Genomic DNA, 15824 nt, shown 5'->3' on the forward strand with positions numbered 1-15824 from the left:
GTTTCGAACCATCCTCACCGTGCACTTCACCCCAGCTGCTGTTTGCCAATCTTTTTGTCGGTCACTTGATCCTACGGTCATCTTACGGTTGTTGAGTGATATTCAAATGAGTTGACGGTCATCTTGGTCAGTGGACAGTCATTTTCTATTGCAAGAGGATAGTGATGACCACAGCAGTGGTTTTTATACTTGTCCTTGTTAAATTATATTTGGTTCAGGTAATCACCTAATCAGTACCTCATTAATTATAATGAGGTGTGCCTGTGTTGGAATTTAACAGACACTGGAATGGAATGGCTGCCATACATGTAGAGATGCTGATTTAAGGTAAATTAGGAGTGGTCTCTTAATTTTTTCCAGAGCTGTATATACACTGCTCCAAAAATTAAAGGAACACGTAATCATCACGAAATAATTCAATTAAACTTCAGGGATATCAATCTGTCCTGTTAAGAAGTATAAGTGATTGTGAATCAGTGTCACCTGCTTTGGTGCAAATAAAAGTGACAACAGGGGCACTGGAGAGGCAACTGTAAGACAACCCCCAAAAAGGGAATGGTTTTGCAGGTGGTGACCACAGACAACTGCTCTCTCCTTATCCTTCCTGACTGATTCTTCTCTAGTTTTGCTAGTGTCCTTGTCACTACTGGTTGCATGAGGCGGTACCTGCAGCCCATTCAAGTTGCACAGGTAGTTCATCTCCTCCAGGATGGCACCAGGTGACCAGGAGATGGACTGTTACACGAGGAGAGCTGGACAGAAGGGCATACAAGGACATCAACCCTGCAGCAGGACCGGTATCTGCTCCTTTGTATGAGGAGGAACAAGAGGAGCACTGCCAGAGCCCTACAAAATGACCTCCAGCTGGCTACTGGTGTGCATGTTTCTGACCAAACTGTCAGAAACAGACTCCATGAGGGTGGCATGAGGGCCCGACATCCTCTAGTGGGACATGTGGTCACAGCCCAGCACCATGTAGCGCGATTGGCATTCGCCAGAGAACACCAGAATTGGCAATTCTACCATTGGCGCCCCGTTCTCTTCACAGATGAGAGCAGGTTCACCCTGTGCACATGTGACAGACGTGAAAGAGTCAGGAGATGCCATGGTGAATGTTATGCTGCCTGTAACATCATCCTGCATTATCGGTTTGGCGATGTGTCAATGATGGTCTGGGGAGGCATATACTTGGAGGGGCCACAGAGACCTCCATGTGCTAGCCAACAATACCCTGACTGCTGTTAGGTATCAGGATGAAATCATCAGACCCATCGTTAGACCTTATGCTGGTGCAGTGGGCCCTGGGTTCCTCCTGGTGCAGGACAATATGACCAGAGTGTGTAGGCAGTTCCTGGATGTTGAAGGCACTGATGCCACTGTTCAATTGTTTACTTAGATTTTCGGTGTGAGTTTGAATCCAGCCCTTAATTGGTTGGTGATTTATTTTTTCATTGACCGCTTGTCAATTTCCTTCTTCCTGTGCTGGCCAGAGCTTCTTTTCTGGGGCCCTTCTATTCTCCACTTAATGAGGCCTGATTGGGGGAAGAGACACTTGCTTTTCATTCTATCCCTTTCTACCCCTTCAGGAATCTGGATATCACTGCTTGTATCTGATTACTCTTTCTGTTGTTTTCTCTTCCTCTTTTCATATTCGCAGAGTCCTTTATTATCTGTATGTATTCTTTAATAGGATCTGGAGAATCTTCATCTCTTAACTCATCTATGTACATCTACGTATTTCTGAAATGACCAAAAAGCAGCCAAACCGCTACAGAGTCTGGATTTGTAGCCTTCTTGCAGACCTGATCTATTATCATAATGAGAGTTGAAAGTTCTGTAAAGAACCATGGATTTCTTGTTTGTCTGCAAAAGATATAAAAAAAGAAGATAATGTTCTTCAGCCAATTCAGGGTCAGGAAGGCAGCCTTGTGATGTCCTGAGAAATGCAGTTTTTGAAAAATGCCTGCGGTCAAAAATGAATTATCTTCATGACTACAAGGTTCAGAGTTTGTTTGCCACCACAAATATCTGGGCAGCGAGGCGTCAGTGTCCACAGTATTGGTCCCTTTATATTCTGTGGTTGTCTGAATTCCCTGCTGCCACGTTGGAGCCGTTGAATTATAACTCCGCTCTGTGCCTCTTTGAGGTCCTTCTGCAGGTCAGTCTGCTTGTGCTCCTCCATGTTCCCAGGGAGGTGGCCTATGGTGGTTAAATGAGACAGTGAGGCTTTCAGTCGTGTGCAGAGGCTGCCTTGTTGCTGTCGGGGGGAAGATAAACAATGCTTGGGTCTTCTCCCCGTCCCTGTGTAAAGCACAAGACGGTTGGTTCGAATTTTGGAGCACTTCCCTCCGATTTCCTCAAATGCACACCATAGCACAAGTTGTTCCTAAGTAAGCAGACAAAATCATGTGAGTTCTGATGGGGCGAGAAGGACAGAGAAAGGGATTAGACATTAGGGGTACGCATGGGATTTGAAAAGAAAGAGTATGTGAGAGTGAAAAAGATGGAACGATTCCTCTGATAGTAAGTCAGCCCCGGGATGACACTGCTAATGGTAACCATGGAAATAATTATAGAGCAGAAACACAGACAGCCAGAGATTGCAAGAGAGAATAAGGGAGAGAGTGAAGGAGAGGAAGTGTATGTGTGTGTGTGTGTGTATGCGTGTGTGTGTTTGTGTGTGTGAGGGGCATTTGTTGTTGTAATACATTTTTCTGCAATACTTAATTCCACTCATCTTTGCACTTTGCAATGGTTTTGGGGGGATGTGATTCTTATAGCTTAGTGAGTTAGTACCGTCTGTAATACAATGGGTTAAATAGTTGGTGCAAGCTTACAGTTGTCATGGAAACCGAAGTCACCATTTACCCCTTTGAAAATGCAGATTGCTTTATATATACTGTGAAGTGTCCTCCCTGGAGATGTCTTAAATGACAGAGAATTCTTTTTAAATACTGTAGCTGTTGGTTGGGAATGAGTATCATAATTTGTGCTTTGATGTACTGTGAAACAAAATACAATGTTATTACTAAGACGTATGGATTAGTCTTAGGCCAAAAAAGAAAATCAATTCACATGACTACCACAATGTCTAATCCACTCATGCTCAACCTTCATACACTTCAGCGGGATAATGTAGTGTCCTGCTATTAAAATAATGTTTCCACAACAGTTGGTGAAACAGTTGGTCAGCTACAACCACAGCACAGCTGTGCAAGTCATGTCGCATTGAGAACTTTTGTAAATAATTATGAATGTTTTTACTTAATAATGGCTAGGCCTGTTGTAAATGTGTATTATTGCGGTGTCCCCATCTTAATGTCAAATGAATGCAATACAAAAATTACAGTAGGCAGAGGTAACAAACTGTTCATAAATCCGTTAAGCAATTAAAAAAGGACCATGCTACCTCTGAACTGGGCTTTTGTCAACTTCATAGGTTAGCTAACAGGTGTAGAAGTCAGAAACGCAGACAGGAATATATCTGTATTAATCTGTTTCCATTCTCAAACCTCTCCAGGAAACGCCCAGACATCAAACTATTTTGTTTTAGCCTTGAACTAGCTCACCTATATGGTCAAGGGCTTGATAATTGGTTAAGAAGATTCCGCGTGTCCCCAGATGAGGTTTGAGAACGAGGTTTGAGAACCACCAAACTATATGACTGTTTCCAATATACTGAGTGTTATCTGTGTGTGTCCCCATGTTGTGCATTTGTTGGATAGCTTTTGATGAGTGTTTATTGCAATGCAATCTCATTTAGGAATGTATGAAATCTGTTTTACATTTCACTGTTTGCATTTGCTGATCAGCCGTTCGGTGAGAATATATTGCTTTGTTTATCATTTCCGTATATAAACATTTTAAAAATCTTTCTATACCTCAGTGGCTTTGTATTTAATTTCATTAAAAGGTGTAGTTATTTATATTTTGATTAAGACTCAGCATACCTTTGTCCATACAGTTTATGCCCCTTTTGACATTTGAAATGCATTTCAGTTTTGATCATTTGAATAATTGTAAACCAAATGTGAAAGGATTTGGAGTTTGTTGCAAAACATGTGATAAACTGTGTTTTAGTATTTTACCGTCACACAGTTGTTGCAGCTCTCTGCTGTATGTATGGTGAAATCAGACTTGGATGTAAGCCCTCCCAGCCACAGTCCTCACCACACTCTACTGAGGGTTTATACGATTTGTCAGGAGAGCTTGTGGAGTAGGCTAGATCACATTGATGCAGACTGCTCTATGGCTTCCACCAAAAATTCATTGTATTGGTTAATATTTGAGATGTCAATTTTGTTAATGTGGAGAGCAACAATTAAGGGGCTGGATGTCATTATTTCAGTTGAAATTACCTGTTGTAATTCTGAGTAATTAACGCCTAAAACATAATGTGTAACCTCCACCCAACCCACCTCTCCACCAACCAGCAACATTGCCATACTCTAGATTCACCTGAACTGACGCCACTGAAATGTTTGTGGAAATTACTGTCACTAGTTGTTGATATTTAAAATAGTATGAGATGCTCTATGAGTATTACTTTCAGCTTCAAACTGAATATATTTAACTACTAATTTAAACATCAAACATGTTATCTAAGCTAACTATGCCAGGAAAGGTAGCTCCTTGAAAAACATTTGAATTAGCTTTCAATCTATGTAAAGCTTAGGAGTCATATATTGAATTGTGATTGGGTGATGTGAATGCATGCACAGCACAGGGATTTACCAAGAATCCCAGATAGCACTAACCTTTTCAATACACCACCACGATTATGCTGGTCGGCCGCTGACCAAACCATGTAATGAAAACTTGCTTGCACATAATAAAAGGCATAAAGTGGTAATGGAAGGGGATAATGTCTTAGTCTGGTAAATAATCAAATTCTTTGTTGTATTCTGTACCAGTCCCATTATTGTTAGAGCCTTTTCTCTATGAGTATGAATTAGGCCATTTGCAATCTCCCGCAGGCAAACTCAGCATGTATATCCGAGACTCTTCCAGGAAAGAGTGGGATGCGTGAGCTAACAAGCAGCATTAGTTCTGTGTTTTTTTAGTTGGTTATTTTACCACAAGTTATTTTGAGGTATAAAGACTGGGCCAAGGTGGTGCTTATACTAGGTCATTGGTTTAGCATTAGGGTTAGTCTAAGCTTAGCCGTAAGTCTGCCTGTGCAGTAATTAAAAACACAATGACATAACGTAACCTTGCATCGTACAGTTTGAGTTAATTAGTCAATAATCAGAAACAGAGTTGCGAATTACCACCATTTGTGGGTCTTCAAAATACAATAAGAAAGAGGTCCCAATCACTTTCAAATAGAGATTCTACTTTAAAACTGGACCATATAATGGCTTTGTGGCTTTTGTGGCAGTTCCTGACCTGGGTTCTGTAGGTAACATTACCATCTGTAAAATAGGTAACATTACCTTCTGGAAAATATCAAAGCTGCAGCACTGAAACAAATCAACTCTGTAGTCTGATGAATGACATGACACAACATCACTGATATGCAGTGTCCTCTGTAAATTCAGGTATTTTCTTTCTCCCTGTCGTTATGTTAGTGAATGCATTACGAACCCATGAAACTTCCCTTAATTCACATTGTTGGCTAACTGGCTAAATTATGTATCAGTAGCTGATTCCATCATATTTTAGATAGCTAGCATATATCTTTTATACAAATGTAGCTAATGATAATTTCCTACTGTCCATTACTATATTAACAAAAAACACAAAATGCTCTTCTCTGAAAAAGTGAGAATATAAACCAAGTATAATCCAGTCAGTCTTTAAGATTCATTCTGCTGTTGTTATGTAACAGGGGATATGTAGACCTAGCTCCATTTTAATACCTATTTTCTGTTCCTTATGTTGGGCTGGAGGATAGCAATTGTCTAAACATAGGCTGGCTGGTTTTTTTTTATAGTAAAGGCTAAATCTACTGTAGGAGTCAATGATTTATAAACCAGTCCAAGAACTGTTGTGGACAGTCAGTTATGAGATGTTACACAACAAACTGAAAACTGACACGCAGAAGCTTTAAAGCTCTTTTTATCTCTTGGGTTTCAATCAGCACAGGAGTAGTATAATTCACGGTAAAGGTGTTAAATTTACTCCACGTAAAGCTGAGTGCCGTGGTTAGAAAACCAACTGGTTTCATATTAAGACAGGCAACCAGGTGAGAGGAATTCATAAATAATCAGTGGATTTAGTACATAAAAAAAATACAAGAAAGGAGCAGACACAAATGCATTTGACACAGCATTGTTTTGACACAATAAGTTATTGGCTTTTACATACTACATTAATGATTATAGTGGTGACAGGTTTCAGGGATGGTTACATTCAAATGTAGCAGGACAGCCCCACGCAGAACAGGTAGAATACTGGATTCTGGGGGCCAGTTGCATGGACACAGATTAAGCCTAGTCCTGGACAAAAGAATCAAGGTCAGTGGTCCGTGAAACCAGGACTGGGTTGTAGTTGTATAGCATTTAACCATCCATGGGAATCAGGCCATACAACATTGTTTTGACCTGTACTTAGTTGTGCAAAAAAAGCCTATCACATACAGCTCTGGAAAAAAATTAAGAGACCACTGCACCTTTTTTTTTCCTTTCCTTCTGTTCCTCACACAATACCTTCCTTTTCAACTTTTTTGGAAAGGAAAGAAAAAGGTGCGGTGGTCTCTTAATTTTTTCCAGAGCTGTATCTATCTGCTTTCAACACAGAAGTGTTGCATCTGACTAATTATGAGAGATTTTATTATATCACCTGGCTTGTGTTGTTTGAGATAGTTTTGAATCCCAAGGTCACATGTAAAAATGGGTGAAGTTCCCTTTAATGGGTAAGCACTGGGCTTACATAGCTGCGAGGGAGGCTGGTTTAAACCCAGGTTTTGCAGCCTTTTTCCCTGTAATAGCTCAAATCAGTTTTGAACTATTTAAGTATGTGTGTAGAATTTACGACTGTTAGTGAAAAGTAATGGTCTGGCATCTACAGAGGTGAATAGCTTAACATATATTTTCTGTCAGTATGATTCAATTCCACTAAAAGAAAAAGAAAATCAAACTGTTTTAAGTCATTGATTCTTAAAGGTCGTATAACTCAGCCATAAAGACTAAACAAAGATATCCCCTTGTATACTAGAGCTGTGTCTATCATCTGCCTTTCATGACTTGTTCATAGCCTAAAGCGTTGAAGAGTGGGCGAAAGGAGAAAGGAACAGACATTCATAACCAAAAAAAACAATAACCGGACAACAATGATCCTGATTTATTTTGCAGCTTCTGTATTTAAGTTAGATCTATTTTATGAATCCATCTCCCAACATTTAAACTCTATAAGACAAAAAATGAGTTGGACCATTTAACTTGATAAAAGGCCTTTTCAGCCATAACTAACTAGTTTCGGTTCATAACCCATGTTACCTGAAGGAGCAAAATAGGTACAGTGGGGAGAAGTATTTGATACACTGCCGATTTTGCAGGTTTTCTCACTTCCAAAGCATGTATAGGTCTATTTTTATCATTGGATACACTTCAACTGTGAGAGACAGAATCTAAAACAAAAATCAAGAAAATCACATTGAATGATTTTTAAATAATTAATTTGCATTTTATTGCATGATATAAGTATTTGATCACCTACCAACCAGTAAGAATTCCGGCTCTCACAGACCTGTTCGTTTTTCTTTAAGAAGCCCTCCTGTTCTCCACTCATTACCTGAATTAACTGCACCTGTTTGAACTCGTTACCTGAATAAAAGACACTTGTCCACACACTCAATCAAACAGACTCCAACCTCTCCACAATGGCTAAGACCAGAGAGCTGTGTAAAGACATCAGGGATAAAATTGTAGACCTGCACACAGCTGGGATGGGCTACAGGACAATAGGCAAGCAGCTTGGTGGGAAGGCAACAACTGTTGGTGCAATTATTAGAAAATGGAAGAAGTTCAAATGACGGTCAATCTCCCTCGGTCTGGGGCTCCATGCAAGATCTCACATCATGGGGCATCAATGATCATGAGGAAGGTGAGCGATCAGCCCAGAACTACATGGCAGGACCTGGTCAATGACCTGAAAAGAGCTGGGACCACAGTCTCAAAGAAAACCATTTGTAACACACTACGCCGTCATGGATTAAAATCATGCATCGCACGCAAGGTTCCCCTGCTCAAGCCAGCACATGTCCAGGCCCGTCTGAAGTTTACCAATGACCATCTGGATGATCCAGAGGAGGAATGGGAGAAGGTAATATGGTCTGATGAGACAAAAATAGAGCTTTTTGGTCTAAACTCCACTCGCCGTGTTTGGAGGAAGAAGAAGGATGAGTACAACCCCAAGAACACCATCCCAACCGGTGGAAACATCATTCTTTGGGGATGCTTTTCTACTTAAAAATTATACGATGTTATTTTCTGGATTTATGTTTTAGATTTCGTCACCCACAGTTGAAGAGTAACTATGATAAAAATGACAGACTTCTACATGTTTTGTAAGTGGGAAAACCTGCAAAACCGGCAGTGTATCAAATACTTGTTCTCCCCACTGTACATATTATATATATATATATATATATATATATATATATATATATATATATATATTATTTTATTAAGGAAGTAAAAAGAATAAACAAAATATAAAAACCCAATGATAATATATTCATAAAAGCCATGTTATAAAAATGAGTTTTTACATAAGATTTAAAAGAATGCACTGACGTAGCGTCTCTGACATTCTGTGGTAATGTAGGCTGTTCCAGAGTCTTGGGGCCCATACAGCAAAGGCCCGGTTCTTTTTAGTTTTCAGTCTAGACTCTGGGACAGCCAGAAGTCCTTTTTCAGTTGATCTGAGAGGCTTAACAGTGCAGTATAGGTTGAGAATGTCACTAATTTAATAAGGTGCCAGACCATGTAGTGCCTTAAAAGTGATAAGTAGAATTTTAAAATCTACTCTGAAATTCACTGGTAACCAATCTAGAGCTGCCAACACTGGGGTTAAATGAGACCTTGATTTAGTGCTTGTAAGAAGTCTGGCAGCTGAATTCTATACAACTTGGAGTTTACCTAGGGACTTATTGTATATGTATAATCCTCAAAAGATAAAACATTAATCAGGACATTTTTCTAGCAATCCTAGAGCCATCCGAACATCATCTGAAATCAATACAACTGCGTATCATCTGCATAGCAATGAAAAGTAATGTCATGCTGACGAATTATACTACCTAATGGAAGTATATACAGAGAAAACAGGATTGGCCCCAGGATGGAACCCGCGGAAACACCACATATGATGGGCACAGAGGAAGACGTGTAATTGTTAATGGACACTACAAATGCTCTATTTGACATATACGACTTGAACAAATTTAGTGCAATCCCAGAGATCCCAACCCAATTTCCAAGTCTGTCAATAAAAATGTGTCAAAAGCTGCACTAAGATCCAGTAACAACAAGATTGAACATTCTCCAAAGTCAACAGCATTCAACAACAAGTCATTTGTAACCTTGACAAGAACAGTTTCACTACTGAATTTCTGACGAAAGCCTGACTGGAATTTCTCACAAATAAGATTGCGTTCCACCACCTGGAAAAGTTGCTTTGCTACATCTTTTTCTAAAATTCTGGTAGCTTGGAAACTGGCTTGGAAGTAGTTTTTAAAAACAGAGGTGTCAAGATTTTAAGAAGATGCTGAACACATGCTGACTCAGAATATTCAGGGACACAACCTGTGTGGAGAGAACTGTTTATAATGGAGAGTATTTCAGGGCCTACTGTTCCAATAATCTCTTCAAGCACTCTGGGTGGTGTAATGTCCAGAGGGCAACAGGAGGGTTTTAGATGATATGTGATATCTAAAAGGTCTTCTAAAACAATTGGAGTAAAAGAGTTAAATACGTTTAGACAGGGGTACAGAACTTCAATATGGGGCAGAGTATGGTTTATCATAGATCTAATATTACCAATATTCTGATTAAAAAAGGTTAAGAACTTTTCACGGTCTGCTGTAGTTGAGTGTTTGACTGGGGCTGGATTAACAAGACAGTCTATAATTCTAAATGAGAACTTTGGGTTGTGACAGTTTGCTGCAATGAAGCCAGAGAAATACCAAGCCTTCACATCCTTAATTGCCTTATTGTAAGTTAATAGCAAGCTCCTTCATATTGATGTGATGGACATGTAGTTTAGTCCATTTTTGTTCTGCTTTTATACATGTCTTCATAAGGTTTTGTATGTTCTCATCTAACCATAGGTAATGTTTAGATTCAAGCCTTGACCTGCAGTTGTGCTCATAAGTTTGCATACCCTGGCAGAAATAGTGAAATGTTGGCGTTGATTTTGAAAATATGAAACACATTTATTTTATTTGAGGATAGTGAACATATGAAGCCATTTATTATCACATAGCTGTTTGGCTTCTTTTTAAACCATAATGATAACAGAAATCACCCAAATGGCCCTGATCAAAAGTTTACATACCCTTGAATGTTTGGCCTTGTTACAGACACACAAGGTGACACACACAGGTTAAAATGGAAATTAAATGTGAATTTCCCACACCTGTGGCTTTTTAAATTGCGGAAAATCTCTTGATACCAAGCCATGGTCAGGTAGACAAAGAAAGATTTCAAACAAAACTGCCAGAAGAATTGTTTGGGATACAAAGAAAAACCCACAGGTAACCTCAGGAGAAATAAAGGCTGCTCTGGAAAAAGACGGTGTGGTTGTTTCAAGGAGCACAATACGATGATCCTTGAACAAAAATGAGCTGCATGGTCGAGTTGCCAGAAAGTCTTTACTGCGCTAATGCCACAAAAAGGCCCGATTACAATATGCCCGACAACACCTTGACACGCCTCACAGCTTCTGGCACACTGTCATTTGGAGTGACGATACCAAAATAGAGCTTTATGGTCACAACCATAAGCCCTATGGAGAGGGGTCAACAAGGCCTGTTGTGAAAAGAATACCATCCCCCTGTGAAGCATGGTGGTCGCTCACTGATTTTTTGGGGGTGAGCTCTTAAGACTTTGCATAACCTGGAGGCATTTTGCCAAGTCGAATGGCCAGCTATACCACCTGCAAGAATTCGGGGCCTCATAGAGAACTATTACAAAAGACTGCACGCTGTCATTGATGTCATTGATGCTAAAGAGGGCAATACACAGTATTAAGAACTAAGGGTATGCAGACTTTCGTAATAAAAAAATAGTATTTGTTGCCATGTTTTGTTTTATGATTGTGCCATTCTGTTATAACCTACAGTTGAATATGAATCCCATAAGAAATAAAAGACGTGTTTTTCCTGCTCACTCATGTTTTCTTTACAAATGGTACATATATTACCAATTCTCCAAGGGTATGCAAACTTTTAAGTTTTAAGCTTTAACTTAAAAGGAGCAATTTCATCAAGAGTGCTTTGACATAGTTTGTTGAATCTATTTAGTGATACATCAGTATTAGATGTGGCATACAGGTTTTCACTATGACTAGGAAAAATAACTAAAAACTTTGTAGCCGTCTGTGAATTAATGATGCGAGAGTGAATATTATGATTTTCCCTTTTGGGGAAAACATTAATCAGGACATTAATAACAATACTAAGATGATCAGACACAAAAATATATTATTTTACAAGATTATTCAGGGTAGGACCAAGATTAAAAACCAATGTGTGGCCATGATTGTGGGTCTGACCAGAGACATGCTGTGTCATGTTAAATGATCCAGTTAGATTTATAAAGTCGGTGGCTGCTATATTTGAGGGAATATCAATATGGAAATTGAAATCCCCTGCAACCATGATATGGTCATGTTTCACCACCAGGGAGGAAGGAAATTCAGAAAATTCTGGCATGAAGCTGGAGTTAGGTTTTGGAGGGCGATAAACCACAGCACATAAAACTGTCTCAAGGCACTGAATAGAAAACATAAGCACCTCAAATGAGTAGAATTCTGACACAGTGATGGGGCGGCATTTGAACTGGGTTTTGTGAACTACAGCTATTCCCCCTCCACGGCCATTAACCCTAGGCTTGCTTATAGATTTCTAATCAAGCAGGACAGAGATAATTTAATAAGCATTGGTCACCATCTGTCATCCAAGTCTCTGTTACAAAAAAAAAAGTCCAGGTTAAACTTCTGGATGAAATCAAGTAAGATTAAACTCTTATTAGAGAGTGATCTCAAATTGAGCAGAGACATTTTTACCTGAACATCTCGCAAGCAATTATTCTGAGCAGTAGAACACCTTATGTTCACAAGATTATTGACATTAACACCAACACATGTAGGTCGTTTTTGGAGTCTGGTTGTAGACACAATATAGTGAATCCTAGAGACACCTAGACAAAGGAGGAGAGATGAGTGGTCGGACAATCTTTTCTGCATGGGTCAAATTCAAATAGTCATTTATATAAACAGTTCTGAATATTGCTTCATAGCACTTTGGCTCCTCTGTTGTTAGGATGTAAACTGTCTTGTTTAAAAAGAGAAGGGTTCACCAAAAAAGTGTCAAAATGATCAATAAAACATATCTTCTCATCCTCACAATGCTTTTTCAGCCAGATATTGATCGCTAGAACCTACTAAATTTACCGTAGCCCCGAAGAGGCCCAGAAACAACAAGTCTGTTTTTGAGCTTCGTAGAGCACAGATAAGATCTCTGAAGTCCTGTAATAAAATCTCTGACTGGCGGGCTGCAGTGTCATTAGAGCCAACGTGTGTTATTGATTGTACTCACGTTTGGAGTTTTCAGCAGGGACGGTAGTTTCTTCTTGATATCAGACATGCGAGCTCCAGAAATGCAGTATACCCCTGAGTGACCAACCGTTGGGAGTAGTTCCACATCCCGCACAATCGAGTCCCCCACAATTATTATCTCTGGCGTCGGTGTTGTCCCCAGCGCTGGGTGGTCATCAAGAGGCTGGATAGGCTCCCTAGAATGTTGGGCCAGAACTTCGAACAGGTTCGACAGATGCAGTTCCCAGTGAGTTGGTGGTGGAAGTAAAACATGCCTGCCGTGCTTCTTATGTTTTGTTACCATCAAATCATTGGGCAGCAGACGGGGAGTGGAGCAAGCCGAAGTAGATGGAGATGCTAGAGGAGGAAAAAGCTCCATATAAGCGTCCATGTTGTTAGTGTATGTCCTCAGCATGCATCATCGATGCCCCCAATGTGGAAGTGAAGGCATTGATGTCACTACGTCCAGTTAATATTTTTGTACGCCTCTTGGATTCGGGTATTGTCTTTTAAAATAGCAAAGCGATCGTTCAAAATGTTAATCTCTGAATGTAGTTAATTTGGTATGTTTGTACTATTTTCTATTGAATATAAGGTTTAAATGATTTGCACATCTGTGCATTCTCTTTTCATTTCAATTTTTCACAGTGTTCCAACTTTTTTGGAAACAGGGTTGCATATGAAAATAATGAACAGGCCTTTGTTTATGGCTCCCATCTGTGAAAGTAATTTACAGATCATGGGGTTTTCATTAATCTGCTAAACATATCTGGTTTGACCTGAGGATAGCCTTCTATCTGTTCTTTGTTCTGTAAGTATATAGCCCATCTGTCTTCAAAAGATCATTTACAATCAATCACATTTATTTATAAAGTCCTTTTTACATCAGCATTTGTCACAAAGTTATTTTACAAAACACCCAGTCTGAAAACCCAAGGAGCAAGCAACAACAGTGTTGATGCACAGAGGCTAGGAAAACCTACCCAAAAGAGGCCAAAACATTGGAAGAAAGGAACCAGGCTCAGAGGGGTGACCAGTTATCTTCATGGCTGTGCAGGGTGAACATTTTTAGAGTACAAATTGTAATAATTAATAAATGCACGTGGGCTGTGTCCATAGTCTATAAAACACAATTCAGGTCAGAATCATGACCAGATAGACAAGGACAGGGAAAACCCGGGGGGGGGGGGAATGGTCATCAGGGTGTCAGCTGGAATCATCAGGTATCATCTTGATCTGCAACACAACCAGAAGAACTTTGGACAGGGTAAGCTACAAGTCTTTCGAGCCTGGTATTCCTGAGGTGAGATTTGGGGCTCTAGTGACACCGTGGCCCTATCCAGTGGGGGTTGGGTCATTTAGCTCCCTGGAAAAGGGGCGTCAACTTATCACCAGCATCCTATTTAACAAGGGTGAGGACGTGAATTGGGCAAGCAGTGTGTTGCATAACAGAATCAGGCAGTGACCACTGTTTCCTACAATTGCTGTATTAATAAAGGTTACATTTGATTATTCAGACTTTTCTTCATTTTTTGTGATGATTTACACAACATTTGTTTGTAGACATATCATCAAGTTCCCAAGGTAAACTGTCCTGCTCACAGGCATGTGGCCCCGTAGAGCACCACGAAAGAGCAGCACACGGAATATGCCAGCTCGCCCTCTGCTCTCCCAACCGACAGCACACTATGAGCTAAGCTAAAAGCCATTCAATCGACCAGAGAAAGTGTGCATTGTTGCAGTTTGAATCACAGATTCCATCTCATTGCATTTCAGAAACATTGTGTAACTTCTTTGATATATTCCCAACATATATGTTCAGTTACATTATCTAAATAATCTAGGATGATTGTTTTGTGTTTTTCAGTTTTTGTGAGAATCACAACTCATTACTTGCAAGATATCATTCATTTGCATTTCTCCATGGGTATGCCTCTGGCAAGGGAGAAACGCTCTTTAGCATGGATGGGAACAAATTTGGGCACAACATATCACAGAACAGTTTGCCCAAAGGTTGGTGTTGGTTTTGAACTTTCTTTGCATGTTAGTCAGCTAACATTAGAAATCTTTCAGCTGAATGGTGTTAACGAATATTACATACGGATATCAGACACTTTGGACAATAAATCTAACATGATCCATGCAGCAGCTGTGTTGTTTCCGAGCAACCAAATATGTCTGGCTGGTTTAAAATGTAATATTCACTAGATCCACTCTTAATCATGTTCGGAGGCTCAGAAACCCAATCTACCCAGAACTTGAAATCATCATATTTATTTGTAGTTTGATTTTGGATAGTAATTTATATCCTGATGTCCTGAAAATAAATAAGTCTCATCTATTGATTTGTGGTTCAGCAATTTGGCAAACGTACAAAATAGACTTAGATTTTGGGCCAGCAAGGCGGCCTAGTGTTTAGGTCACCTGGCCAGTGTCTGACACATCCTTAGTTGTAATCCTCCAACCGCCAAAGTTACAGCTGAACAATACAGTTAACCCTAATTGCTTCTCCCTGTAACATTCTCCCCAAAGTTGTCGCTTTAAACAAGAATTGGTTCTTTATTTTACTACCTGGTTAGATAACATTACAATAAAAAAAAATAGTTGTACATGCTAAGTAGCAATATATCTTCTGTCTATCATTGTCTCCTACATTCAGTCCAGGACCTTGTCATTAAAATACATTTTGTAAACCTCCCATTATTTGCTGGATGTATATGTGTTGTTTACATGTGTATAATATATGTGTAGAATCACTATCATACCTCAGTTAGCCATGATATTCCATGCTGAAAGCTAGTGGGCTTGATGACATGGGGCACAAATTGGCACATACAGTACATGACATAGCACACACTTTTTGCGGACCCTTTCCGGGCTGAACAGCACCAAGTTCACAACCAGTGGCCAAAAAGTCACAGAATGCATCTTTTACCAATATCTAATATGAGGTACTGTATGAACCATAGGTTATATTTATAGTGCTTTGTTAGCATTGTGGATTTGTTTAGGTGCATGTGATTTATTTTGTGGTAATTTTCCGTCTCTCTTGGACAGTTTAG

At 39.6% G+C, this 15824-nt stretch overlaps 1 protein-coding gene across 12 annotated transcripts in view; it reads left to right on the forward strand.

The window, feature by feature from the left end:
- Positions 1–15824, forward strand: part of syngap1b (synaptic Ras GTPase activating protein 1b) — a 165695-nt gene that overhangs the window by 91376 nt on the left and 58495 nt on the right. The gene's annotated exons all lie outside the window — the stretch shown is intronic.

This window comes from Esox lucius, chromosome 20 (genome assembly GCF_011004845.1).
Source record: "Esox lucius isolate fEsoLuc1 chromosome 20, fEsoLuc1.pri, whole genome shotgun sequence".
NCBI lineage: Eukaryota > Metazoa > Chordata > Actinopteri > Esociformes > Esocidae > Esox > Esox lucius.